This window comes from Alligator mississippiensis, chromosome 2 (genome assembly GCF_030867095.1).
Source record: "Alligator mississippiensis isolate rAllMis1 chromosome 2, rAllMis1, whole genome shotgun sequence".
Classification (NCBI taxonomy): Eukaryota; Metazoa; Chordata; order Crocodylia; family Alligatoridae; genus Alligator; species Alligator mississippiensis.
The window spans coordinates 54,272,501-54,286,940 of NC_081825.1; the positions used below are offsets into that span (position 1 = coordinate 54,272,501).

A 14,440-nucleotide genomic window follows, 5' to 3' on the forward strand; every position below is an offset into this window, starting at 1 on the left:
TCCAAGTTAGACTTCAGGAAGGCCTTCAATATGGTATCCCACACCATACTGGTAAACAAGTTAAGAGGCTGTGACTTAGATGACTACAAAGTCCGGTGGGTAGCGAATTGGCTAGAGGGTCACACCCAGAGAGTCGTAGTGGATGGGTCGGTATCAACCTGTAAGGGTGTGGGCAGTGGGGTCCCGCAGGGCTCGATCCTTGGACCGATACTCTTCAATATCTTCATCAGCAACTTGGACGAGGGAGTGAAGTGTACTCTGTCCAAGTTTGCAGATGACACAAAACTGCGGGGAGAAGTGAACACGCAGGAGGGCAGGGAACAACTACAAGCAGACCTGGACAGGTTGGACATATGGGCAGAAAACAACAGAAGGCAATTCAACAAGGAGAAATGCAAAGTGCTGCACCTAGGGAGGAAAAATGTCCAGCACACCTACAGCCTAGGAAATGACTTGCTTGGTGACACGGAAGCGGAAAGGGATCTTGGAGTCCTAGTGGACTCCAAGATGAACATGAGTCGGCAGTGTGACGAAGCCATCAGAAAAGCTAATGGCACTTTATCGTGCAGCAACAGATGCATGACGAACAGATCCAAGGAGGTGATACTTCCCCTCTATCGGGCACTGGTCAGACCGCAGTTGGAATACTGCGTGCAGTTTTGGGTGCCACACTTCAAGAGGGATGTGGATAACCTGGAGGGGGTCCAGAGAAGGGCCACTCGTATGGTTAAGGGCTTGCAGGCCAAGCCCTATGAGGAGAGCCTGGGGCACCTGGACCTCTTCAGCCTCCGCAAGAGAAGGTTGAGAGGTGACCTTGTGGCTGCCTATAAGTTCATCACGGGGGCACAGAAGGGAATTGGTGAGGTTTTATTCACCAAGGCACCCCCAGGGGTTACAAGAAATAATGGCCACAAGCTAGCACAGAGTAGACTAGACATTAGGAAGAACTTCTTCACAGTTAGAGTGGCCAAGGTCTGGAATGGGCTCCCAAGGGAGGTGGTGCTCTCCCCTACCCTGGGGGTCTTCAAGAGGAGGTTAGATAAGCATCTAGCTGGGGTCATCTGAACCGAGCACTCTTTCCTGCCTGTGCAGGGTGTTGGACTCAATGATCTATTGAGGTCCCTTCTGACCCTAGCATCTATGAATCTATGAATCTATAAGTATTGTATATCAGTGTCCCCATGCTTCAAAATGGTGGTGGGGGTGCTTTAACTAAAGCTCATTCAAAGGGATGCTGATGCATGAGACACTGTGGGAGGTTTAATTAGACTGGCTCTTGGAGCTGCTCTAATTAATGCCCAATGCCTCCCCCCTCCCCCCACTCCCCCAACATACACACACTCCTGGAGCACATGTAAAAACACCCACACTCGCTTAGTCACTTGTTTTATGGTTGTATCATATTGGTGGCTTATAACCATCTTGTTTTTAACTAATACACGCATGTCCTTCAGTTTACTTTTTATAGCACTGAATTTGCCATGGAAATTACTGATCAATCCCAAGATTGATCATACCTTAATTTTTGTTTATATTTTCCCAAGCCATTCATACTACTGATGTCAGAGTAATGGACCTATACTTGTCCAGATCACTTTTTCCTCCTGTATAAACATAGGTACAATGGGCAAAATCCAGAAAGAGACCTTAGAGTCCTTCAAAATAAGCTCTGCAATGCACACAAACTAGGTTCCCGGCCCCAAGAGAGTGAACTACAGAAATGCAGTTGGGTTCACAAGCTTCTTAAATAGTCAACAAAGAAAAAGTCAGACACATCAAAAATGGTGATCCTACACAGCTGCCAAAATGAACCAGGACTGTAAGGGATCACCTGAATGCCCAAGTTCTGTGTCTGATATTCCAGATGCCACATCATATAATCCCCCTTTAAAAGGAGAGAAGCCTCAGCACATTCACAAAAGAGCTTTTCTAACCACTTCTAACTTGAATAAAATTAATTTTCCTGTTACATTCATTCCAAAGGAATAGTCAGGATGCGGTACAGTAGTATTCTAGCTATCTAGAATTTTCCAGTGAGTTCAGTACTGTGATATCAGAACCCTTTATACTTTCTAAAAGTACACTTATTAGGAACTCTGTATCTTTTATTATTTATATTCTAGTAGCACCCAAAAGTCCCAAAACAGGGTGGTAGCTCAGACTACACATGGTACAAACATGCAAACAGTATGTCTGTCTGGACAAAAAAAGAGGTGAAAATGAGTTAAGCTAACTTGGTTTCCCCCCCTTACTCCATTTGCATGCATATAAACAGTTTTTTATTGGTTGGCATGGCCATGTTATTGCCTCCTAAACCCAAAGCACTACAGTAGTCTCTGTATTGGTCTTTTGTGAATGAGAAGGAACAGTAGACTTTGTGGGAGCAAAGACTAGCAAAGGAGTGCTTCCTTTATGGAATAAATGGATAACATGGGAAAAAATAGGACTATTGGTTGTCTGTGCTCTCTTATCCAGGAAGAGATTTTCCATGACTAAATGGTACATTTACATGCAGTTTTTGGCATTGACGTACAAATTGTAAGGAGGTGGGAATGGGTGAGAGCAACTATTCAACCTGTAAGTAGAGATAATGTATATTAAAAATGTAGCATGCTGTATTATCTGTGTCCAGTGATGTTTGCTAAGGCTGATTTTGCCCTTGGTCCTGCTAGCATGGGTTTCTCTGGCCACCCAGATTGAAATTCTAGAGTGAAATCATTCTTCCCCAACTGATATGACTAGGAGGTGGCAGTGGGGCAAAATGGCATATGACTCAGTGTGTCTCCCAAAGAGAAGGAAGATGTCAGACATGGAAATTGTTGTACCTGAGGTGGAACGGGGACATAAGCTGGAATCTTTTTTTTCCTACCAGGCGTTTCTGTCCCTGCTGACCCATATCTGTTTTTTCTTATAATCAGATTGATTTGAACCTCTCTTAAACTCCCATTATCACAAAGTATAAGAATGAAATCAAGACATAGAAAAATTAAAGTTCTAGGAAATAGTCTCCTAATGGCAACGTTTAGTCATTAAAAATTAGATTCAACAAAGTATTAGTACACAAGCTAGTTTTGCAAAAATGTAGGTGATATGGTTTGCCATCTCTTAGCCATCTTTTTAATTTCTACTATCATAATGGATAGGCATTGATAATTTCCCTCTCTCTCCTCATAAATGAAATATCATAATAGAGCTGGCAATAAGTGACTCTTTTTAAAAAATATCCTCTGATATAGTGCCAGTGTTTTATAGCAGCTCTAATCATACGAAATATCATCACATTGACAATGTGTGCACATTATTACTTATATACTCATAAAATATATGTGACAGAACATCTTTCCTTCTACCACCATGGCAAAACTCAAACAGCTGCACCCGAGTATTTGAGTAAAATTAAATATTCTGAACAGTTTGTAGTAAGAAGTGTGATGACAGGACAACTTATGATTTATTAAAAGTGGAACATCATTTCAATGAAACAATAATTTCCATGGAATTCATTAGCTAATATTGCTGCAACTCTTAGTACCATTTATAACAATTCCTACCCAATAAAATATTAACAGAATTAAGAGTTCAGTTGAAAGAGTTTGTTTATGACAAAATGTGATGAGTTCTTGAGCATCAATTAATTTTTTTTAGGGAGTATTTCACTACTCTTGAAAAGCTGAAAGCCAATCGGGATGAAAGGAGGAAAACTAATAAATAGAGCATAAGAGTATTGTTTGCTTATTCATAGAACCGCAGAAAATTAAGGTTGGAAGGGACCTCAGGAGGTCTAATCCAAACCCCTGCTTAAAACAGGGCCACCCCCAACTAGAACATTCTGTAGCAGAAAGCCCCCTTTTCCTCTTGCCTGCAGTTGCTCTCCCTTCTTTGGATATGTTTTTCCTCTTCTACCTTTTCTTCCTTCCTCTTTCTTTCACTTTAAGATAAGGAATTGTGTTTTAAAATTTGTGTGTGCGCATTTTGTATCTCCCCTTGTATTTTGGTATTTTTATCTATTTGTGTGTCATGGCATTACTTTTGTAGCTTGTATTTTATACTCCTCACCTTTCAACTTTCAACTAAATGTGTTTAGTTTCAGAAGTTATACATTGTAACAATATTAACAAGGGCAGGAATCAAACTGCTGCTTCCCTGTATCAGGTGGGCCCCTGAAAGAATGAGTGAATCAGTGATTGAATGCGTAACACAGTAGCGGGCAGCAGTTAACACCTAGGAAAACCAAGGATCAATCAACAGAAGAAATCAATAAAAGACAATGTAGCAACCGGGAAATCTCTAAATGTCACTGTTCAAGGGCTAGAAGCCCTGGTCTGAGTTAATCAATGCTGGGGACCAACTTTTGGGCTGAATATCTCCGGATCGACCACTCCCAGAGCCCTATTCAAAATTCATCAATGGACTCCCAAACCTACATGTACATGCGGAAGACCCCTGGGGCTGACAGATGCCATCCAGTAGCCACCGAGGGGAATTCCCATGAGGGTCAACAACCCCTGGATTGGGCAAACCTGAAAACTGGGGAGTCACCAAAGTCTGCCAAGGACAGATAAAAAGCAGTGAAAAGTGACCCTCAGCGGCGCCCTCTTGATCTCCAACTTGACCAGCACCCGACCTGTCCAGGCAGAAGGACCAGCCAGCGACCCCCTTCTGGAGGATAACACCACTGGAAGAAGCCTCGACTGGCCATCGACGGCAGACTCCAGCACCTGTGGGATAGGTATACCTGACTCTTGTAGCTTGCTACTGTGTGTGTGAGCATGTGTGTGTATATGTGGGGACCAGCCCCAAGGTCTATGATTTAACTTCATTACAGTGCTTCAATCCGCCTAATAAACCAGAATTTTTAAGGATCCCGAGTTGGACATTTGTAGCCAACAATTCCAACCAGGCATCTACTGAGCTGCGCCTTTAAAACCTCCAAGAATGGAGATTCCACCACCTCTCTAGGTAATCTCTTCCAATGCTTCACCACCCTCCTAGTGAGAAAGTTTTTTCCTAATATCCAACTGAAACTTCCTTTGTTTCAACTTTAAATCATTGCTCCTTGTTCTGTCATTTGCTGCCATTGAGAACGCTCTAGCTCCATCCTCTTTGGAACCACCCTTCAGGTAGCTAAAGACTGCTATTAAATTCCTCCTTAGTCTTCTCTTCTCCAGACTAAATAAGCCCAGTTTCCCCAGTCTCTCCTCAGAAATCATGTGCCAGAGCCCCCTAACCATTTTCATTGCCATCTGCTGGACTCTCTCTAACTTGTTCACATCCTTTCTATAGTGGGGGGCCCAGAACTGGACACAGTACTCTAGATATGGCCTCACCAGTGCTGAATAGAGGACAATAATTACTTCCTTTAATCTAATTGCAACACTCCTACTAATGCCACCCAGTCTGCTGTTAGCCTTCTTGGGAACAAGGACACACTGTTGACTCATAACCAGCTTCTTGTCCTCTGTCTGTTTCTGCAGAGCTGCTATTTAGCCAGTTGGTCCCACACTTGTAGCAGTGCATAGGGTTCTTCCATCCTAAGTGCAAGACTTAGACTTTGCATTTGTCCTTGTTGAACTTCATGAGATTTCTTTTGGCCCAATCCCCCAGTGGGTCTAGGTCACTCTGAATCCTAGCTCTACCCTCCAATGTACAGACTACTCCCCCCAGCTTGGTGACATCCATGAAGTTGCTGAGGGTGCAATCCATCCCATCTTCCAGATCATTAGTGAAGATATTGAACAAAACTGGCCCCAGAACTGACACCTGGGGCACTCCACTTGATACCAGTTGCCAACTAGACCTCAAGCCATTGAACACTACCCATTGAGCCTGACTATCCAGCCAGCTTTCTATCCATCTCACAGTCCCATACTTCCTTAGCTCAGCCAACCCATACTTCCTTAGCTTGCTTGCAAGAATGCTGTGGGAGGCTAAAGCGTTGCTAAAGTCAAGGTATATCATGTCCACTGCTTTTTCCACATCCACACAACCAGTCATCTCATCATAGAAGGCAACCAGGCTGGTGAGGCATGACTTTAACAAATTCTTCACCTCTGTTTCCTCCGTTTTTCTTGTGCAGGGACTAGGACTCCCCTAAGGTTGAGGAGGACTGGGTTAGAGTGCTTCTGGAGGGGCTGGACATGTTCAAATCAGCAGGTCCAGATGCTCTCCACCCCAGGGTGTTGAGGGAGCTAGCAGGGATTATTGCAGGGCCCTTGGCACAGCTTTACAAGCACTTGTGGTGCTCGGGCCAGGTGCCAGATGATTGGAAGATAGCCAATGTGGCCCCCATCTTTAAGAAAGGGAGGAGGGAGGACCCGGGCAACTATAGGCCCGTCAGTCTTACCTCAATCCTGGGGAAACTCTTTGAGAAGATCATCAAGGAGCATATCTGTGATGGGCCGGCATCGGGGATAATGCTCAAGGGCAACCAGCATGGTTTCATTAGGGGCAGGTCATGTCAGACCAACCTGACTGCCTTTTACGATCAGGTCACAAAAGCTTTGGATGCAGGTGTCGCTGTAAATGTAGTCTTTCTGAACTTCAGCAAGGCCTTTGACACTGTCTCCCACCCCATCCTCATTAAAAAACTAGGTGACTGTGGCATTGATGCCTACACAGTCAGATGGATTGCAAATTGGCTGAAGGGTCGTACTCAGTGGGTGGTGGTGGACGGGTCATATTCGACCTGGGGGGAAGTGGGCAGCGGAGTCCCCCAGGGCTCGGTCCTTGGGCCCGCACTGTTCAATTTCTTTATCAGCGATTTGGACGATGGGGTGAAAAGCAACCTGTTCAAATTTGCTGATGATACCAAAATTTGGGGTGAGGTGGGCATGTTAGCAGGATAGGAAAGACTGCAGAAAGACCTGGATAGGCTGCAGGGGTGGGCTAACAAAAACAGGATGTGTTTCAATGCTGACAAGTGCAGTTGGGCAGTAGTAACCAGCAACACACTTATAAGATGGGAAACTCACTTACTGAAAGCACAGAGGCAGAAAGGGATCTTGGAGTCATCATTGACTCCAAGATGAACACGGGCCGACAATGCGAGGTCACGGTCGGCAGGGCTAACTGTACCCTATTGTGCATCCACAGGTACATCTCAAGTAGGGGCAAGGAGGTGATCCTCCCCCTCTACGCGACACTGGTCAGGCCACAGCTGGAGTACTGTGTCCAGTTCTGGGCATCCCACTTCAAGAGAGATGTGGACAATGTTGAGAGGGTCTAGAGGAAGGCCACCCGCATGATCCAGGGACAGCAGGGCAGACCCTACAATGAGAGGCTACGGGACCTGAACCTGTTCAGCATTCACAAGAGAAGGCTGAGGGGGGACCTGGTGACCATCTATAAACTCACTAGGGGGGACCAGAAAGGTTTGGGGGAGACCTTGTTTCCCCTAGCGTCCCCTGGGATAACAAGGAATAATGGCCACAAGTTGTTGGAGAGTAGGTTTAGATTAGACATCCATAAGAACTACTTCACAGTCAGGGTGGCTAGGATCTGGAACCAACTTCCAAGGGAAGTGGTGCTGGCTCATACCCTGGGGGTCTTTAAGAAGCGGCTTGATGCCTACCTGGCTGGGGTCATTTGAGTCCAGTTTTCTTCCTGCCCAGGCAGGGGGTCGGACTTGAAGATCTACAAGGTCCCTTCCGACCCTACATCTATGATTCTATGATGACTTGCACTTGGTGAATTAATTCTGACTCTTCCTGATTACTTTCTTCTCCTCCAGGTGCTTAGAAATGGATTCCTTGTAGACCTGCTCCACGATTTTTCCAGGGACTGAGGTGAGGCTGATTAGGTTGTAGTTCCCTGGGTCCTCCTCCTTCCCTTTCTTAAATATAGGCACTATATTTGGCCTTTTCCAATTGTCTGGGACCTCCTCGGATTGCCACAAGTTTTCAAAGACAATAGCCAGTGGCTCTTCAATGACATCAGACAACTCCTTCAGCACTCTCAGATGCAGTGCATCCAGCCCCACAGACTTGTACACATCCAGCTTTTCTAAATAGTCCCTAACCTGTTCTTTCACCACTGAGGGCTGCTCACCTTCTCCCCAGACTGTGCCACCCAATGCAGTAGTCTGGGAGCTGACCTAGCCTGTGAAGACTGAGGTAAAAAAGGCATTGAGTAATTCAGCCTTTTCCCCATTTGTCAGTAGGTTGACTCTCCCATTCAGTAAGGGACCCACACTTTCCCTGACCTTCCTCTTGTTGTTTGCAACAATAATGACAAAACGCAGTTTCAAACCTCAACACTAAATAATACATGGCTATGAAACCGCTAAAAGCATGAAAACTGAATGGATAACTAATGTATGTCAACGCATGCAGACATGTATTATAGGCCCAATCCTAGTTCACTGAATTGATGTGAAATTTTGCATATCATCAGTAATAAGATCAAGTATCTCTTTTTGTGATTATCAAGCTAGAAAAATAGATGGAGGAGCATTATTTAATTCTGATGTATATGTATATGCTTTTGGTAGGTACTTATTTGAGAATACTTCAAAGGAGGAAATATTCCATCTCACTTTGTTTATATACAGTATCTTTAAAACAATACCACACTATTCCTTTCACAAGGAAGCTTTATTACAGTGATTTTATAATTCATTGCAGAGAATTTTGAACGCCCCAAAAGCCAGTTTTTAAGAATTGTAATCAGCTGGGTTTTTTAATTCATGGAAAATGTATTATTTATTTCAAACAAAAGACATCAGATTTTTGGTGAGTCTCCAGGGTGAAAAAGATACTGTAAGCCTGACAGAAATGACTCAGAGAAACTCTCTTAGTATGAGGGAGTCCCAAGTGATGTAGAAGCACAAGAATGGTGCTAATCTCTCTCTCCTCAGACTTCCCATAAAGTGCGTTCTCAAGAAATAATAAGAAAAGGATTGGCTGGATCCTAGCCAATAGGCTCATTGCCACCAAATCTAAATTAGAGCTGTCCTAAAAGTGCTTGTAGTTGTGCTAGTGGCTAGCCAGGCCCCCAAAGACTGAATAGATTCTTTAAAATCCTCTCCCATCTTCTAAAAAAACCAAAATCCAAATCCTCTCCCATCTCCTAAAAAAACTAATAAAAAACCTAATAAAACTGTGTTCAGCCTCACAGACTTTTGGAAAGTTCTTGCACAACAATCCCAATAGAAACAACATGCCTACATCCCGATATGGTCAGAATATTGGATTTTTCCATATTGAGGCTCAGATCAAGTGTAGTGTGTGAACTGGAGATACAGGCAGGCAAAGTAGTTAAAACCATCAAAAACCAGCAACCTCAGCTATGACCTCATAGGATCATAGGAAAGTACAGCTGGAGGGGACCTCACAAGGTCATCTAGTGCAGCCCCCAGATCGGGGCATGATCATCCTTGACTAAACCATCTCATCCAAGTATCTGTCTAACCTGCTCTTGAAAACTTACAGACATGGAGATTCCACAGCTTCTCTAGACAGCCTGTTACAATGTTTGAACACCCTCGTAATCAGAAAGTTCTTCCTCATCTCCAATCTAAAATTTCCCTACTGAAGCATGAGGCCATTGCTCCTAGTCCTACCCCTACAGCCATAGAGAAAAGCTCATCTCCGTCTTCTCTGTAATCATCCTTCAGGTATTTGAAGACTCTTATTAAATCCCCTCCTCAGTCTTCTCTTCCTCAGGCTAAATAACCCTAGTTCTTTCAGCTGTTCCTCATAAGTCTTGCCTCTCAGGCCCCTAATCACTTTTGTTGCTCTGCGCTGGACACTTTCCAAACTGTCCACATCTATCTTGAAGGGTGGGGCCCAAAAATGGTTGCAGTAGAATGCTGAATAGAATGGAAGAATCACTTCCCTTGATTTGCAAGTGACATTCCTATATGTTTCCAGGCAAAATGTTACTCTGTACTGTTCAACAGAAAATCATTTTTCTTTTGAGGAAACAACACTGAGGATATTGTATAAACTGGCCCATCCAAATCCAGCCTTCACTGCTTAGGAACATGGTGGTTTCCCTGACAGCAGAACAAAAGCCAGGTTAGAGATAGTCTCTTTTAACCTTTTGATCAGAGACTGGCTTTGATCTAACTCTGTGGCCTGAGAGAAGGAGTCTGAAGATCTTTGCTGATCTCCAGCTACTCAAGTAGGGCGTGAGATAGATTTAGCACTTGAAGAGCAGCTGACACTTTGGAATTTGTAGCAATTTTTTTACCCCCTTTAACAGGTCAATTTCTGTTTTTCTTCTCTATTAAATAAAAAGGATTTTTTTTTAATGAAAATGCACTATTTATTTATTTCTTAAAAATGCATTTTTTCCTGCTACTTGTTCCCTGCTGATTATGAAGTCATTATTGCTTTTTTGTGACAATTTCCACAGCAACCAAAATAATCTCACAGAGAGCTATGACTTCAGGTGGAAAATAAGCAGCATAAATTCATGGTCATTTGTTACAAATAAAAGTAGGGAAGAAGAAAACAGAAAAAAATGTTACACATAAAACAAGAATGTCAAAACAGAAAAGGTTTCCAAGTTTCTCATGTGGCAGTTCTGCTTCCCTCTTACAATAAACATGTCAACTCAGAAGAGAAAGCTTCCAGCTGAGCGCCACACTTTCAACACCCATAAGTCAGATTGAGTAGCAGATGTTAAATGTGAGAGCCATTAAGACCAATTATGTTTTCTGAAAAAATGTACAGTAATAGCAAGTGCAGGAGATCCTATATTACACAACAGCATCAAGTCAAACAGAGGTCAAAAATATATTGTACCCTTTCACAGAAAGTGACCACCTAGCAGGAGGATGTCTGCCCTGAGTTTGTTGCAACCATTTGAAGTAAAGAGTAGTGATTCTAGGCAGCTCTTTCTATATTCAGGATGGAAATCTTATTTTTTTAGGATGAGATTAGAATTAGAGCAATGACCATCATATTATGCACAAATACTCAATTAATCCACATATTTGGATGACAACTTCAAGCATGCTGCAGGGAAACAGCTACTGAGGGGCCCTTTTTCTCTCTCTTCCCAAACTCAATGAGCATTCATTATTATGCTTCCTAATGAGCATTCATTATTACACTTGCCAAGCTGAATCACCCTGATGTCATCCTGAGAGGGCAGGTAACTTCCAAGTTTAAATGCAAGTGGGGTTTCCATCTGAGGTCTCAGGAAATAAATAATGCTATATACTTTTTGCAATGCCAGCATAAACAAATAAATACTGCCCACATACATTTTAAAATCACCAAATAAATACAGCTTGTAATTTTTATAGTAGAACCCTTTTCAGAGCTAAGCCATATGTTAAATGTAAATACAAACTATGTAGCACGTATTTAGGTAAATGAAATAATCAATACATACTTTATTAGCTTACACACCACTGGGGGTAAAGAACCTGATATGTACAAGAGATATGGACATATTGCCACTGACTGAAACATAATCTCAGAGTGAGCAGCGTTAAACAACTTTTGGATCTTGAATCCAAAAAAGTCAGCCAAATTATGAATAAGTAATCCATAACTACAATAACACAGAGCAAAGTGAATTATTTTTTTAGCAAACTATGAAACTAATTCTTGTTTTATTCTTGTTTTAAAAAATCTAGTAACTGGATATTTCAAACTAATACATACAGCAATATTAGAGATTTCACAGCAAGTTTGTCAACTGGTGGAACTGACACCTTCACGTATACTGTATGTCACAGCTTGAAGGCTGATTCTGCATCCAAACTTATATCAGTAGCTCCCAATGGGAATATAATACATATATCTGAAAGCAGTATTTGGTATGAAGGAAGCTGGTGAACAGTAGGTTTCTTGTGCAACTAGTGGATTAATATGCAATCTACTTTTTTTTTTAAGAAAAAAAAAAGAGGAGTTTACAAAGCCTTAGGAATTACCTTCAAAGAGAGAATACTGTGCGACTATTTATATACAAGTAGCATCCAGCTACTAAATATTGCCCTTCTTTGAAGATGTTAAATCTCAGAGCAACATGACTATGTCATAACTAAATGATTTTGTTTAATTATGAAAGTGTAACAAAATTAGGTTTCTTACTTGTATAGCACAACACTCTGATATGGACTAAAAGCACTTATATTTATTCAGGGCTCAACTCTTTTAGGACAAAGGCCAATAGTAGGCAATCTGTAGCTGCTCACTGGGAGGGAGTTCTAGGAAACATTAGCCTTGCACCAAACACTGTTCCTCCTGTAGTTATGCAAAGAGTATTGTGACTGTTATGTCACTCTTGCAAAGTGCCCATTTGTCTCTGAGCCCAGCCACTTCTACTGGTGTGTGAAGACTTGGGACAAGGACATTACCAGTTTCCCACTCATTTTTTAAAGTCTAGGTGTCAGCAGAAACATAAACCTTGAGCAGCCTCTATGATCATGGTACAGGTTACAAAGGCAAGGGTACAAAGGATAGCCACCTCTCCCACTGTACGCCTGTGAAGAGGCCAAATACAAACTTCCCTTTACAATTTTAAAGCAAGGTAACAAGGCAAACTATCCCATTAAAATATATTAAGTGGTAAAAAGATTCATAAATATTAAATTTAACCAGCCACAAAAACATATTTTTAAAAGTAGCTTCATTGACTGTCACTCTCCCAATTTTCTTACTCCTTCAGGCTGTGTAAAAAAGACCCCACAAACAATAGGAAAACTAATTTCAGGAAAAACCCTGCAGGAAAACCCCCCAAAGTTTTGATAAATGCACAAACTAAACAAACTGGAAAAAATGCATAAAATATTTTTCACCAATTTATAACAAAAATCATGTAATACATTGAATTACTCTCTGGAATATTTTCACTGAAGTCCATGGAGTTACACCCAGGATTAATTTGAACTAATGATTTCAAGTGGTGCACTGTTCTATGCAGTAATACAATTGCCATAACAAATTCAAAGCAAAACATGAACATCAAACAAACAAAACTAATTATTATTGCCTATTTGGGAAACTATTTATGGAGGGGGAGGGGCGGATCTTTGAATATCCTTAGCAGTCTTAGTAACAAAAATCAGGACTTTCTAATATTTTGAAAAAAACTTTTTATACTTCCTGCAACAAATGCACCCAGAAAGTATAATTTACAAACTCAATCCAGAAAAGTAAAATGAAAGGCTGCTACCTCTCTTCATTTATATTTCCCAAGCTAAAGGCACCATAGTTTGATAGATTTCATAACTGATTTTTTTTTAAATACATGCTGTTATAATAAAGCTAATTATCACATCAAAAGATATATAAAGCTGTTCCCCACAACAGTGCCCGCCACTTCCATCACAGAGTAAATTCTTGTTTTCCCCTGTGAGAGACTTCAGTGGTTTCTATCGACTCTATAAAATATCATCTCCAGCTACAGCCGCCTACCCAAGGCACATTGCTTCTACTCAGTCCTACTCCTGATGAAGTTAAGAGTGGTTGCACCTACACCTATCTACAGAGGCAGACATTTTACTAAACCATTCCCCCCACCCCAAAAAGTGTGAAGCCCACAAACGCAGGGGAAACAACAATCATCTCTTCCACTGGCTTTAACTCAACCCTCCAAACATATATCTTTTTTTAATTTCAAAGCTCCCCATGTCTTTGAAAGAAAAATCTTTGCTAAACAACATTTTTTTTAAATCCAGCTGTTTTTTTCATTAGCCCAACTTGTTCTCTAGTCACTGCCCTAGCTACTGGTGCAGTCTACCTTCCATCTACAGTTGATGCTGCCACCTGCAAGCTGCCTGAAGTCAGCAGAGAGAGGCACAGCAAACTAGAAAGGAGTAATGGGCTCCTGATAAGAGACAGGCACTCTCATACACTTGAGGGGAATTGATGCCCTCGTCGCTTTTCTGCTCTATCCTGCACTGAACGCATGTGGCTGGATGGAGCCCGTTGACTTTGTAGTTCATGCGACCGGGAAGAAATGCAGCGAGCAAAGCTGGAAACCCTCGCCTGCCTTGAGCCTGGCGTTTTAAGCCTCGCTTAAGCCAAACCGTTGAAACGCTCAAAGCCAGGAGACATCATCCACCACCCCCCTCTCCAAACACACGCACACCTTAGAGACAGAGAAAGGCAAAGCTGGGGACTGACAGCCTCAGACGGGAGAGGACGAGGCTTTCTGAGGTGTGGGGCAAAGCTTTCCAAAGCACCGTGGAGCTATAAGGAGTCGGGGGGGGAGGGGGGCAGACAACGAGACCCCCCCCCCTCTCCAGGGTGCTGAAACAGGCGAGCTCCTGAGCCGACCCTTCTCCTTGCACTTAGCACGTCCAGCCTTTTGCACGGGAGGGAGATAAACATGTAAATAAATAAATAAAGTACCCCCTCCCCCATCCCCGCTTCATTTATTCACAGGGCTGGAGAAAGCAGCGATGGGCACGAGCATGGGCATGGAGGCGGGGGGTGGGGAGGGGGCTATTCAGCAAGACAACGGCATCTGGTCCCAGCAA

The 14,440-nt window shown here is 42.6% G+C and overlaps 1 protein-coding gene across 1 annotated transcript in view; it reads right to left on the reverse strand.

The window, feature by feature from the left end:
* The window catches only part of KCTD8 (potassium channel tetramerization domain containing 8), a 197,370-nt gene that overhangs the window by 181,209 nt on the left and 1,721 nt on the right, over window positions 1-14,440 (reverse strand). The window lies entirely within an intron of this gene.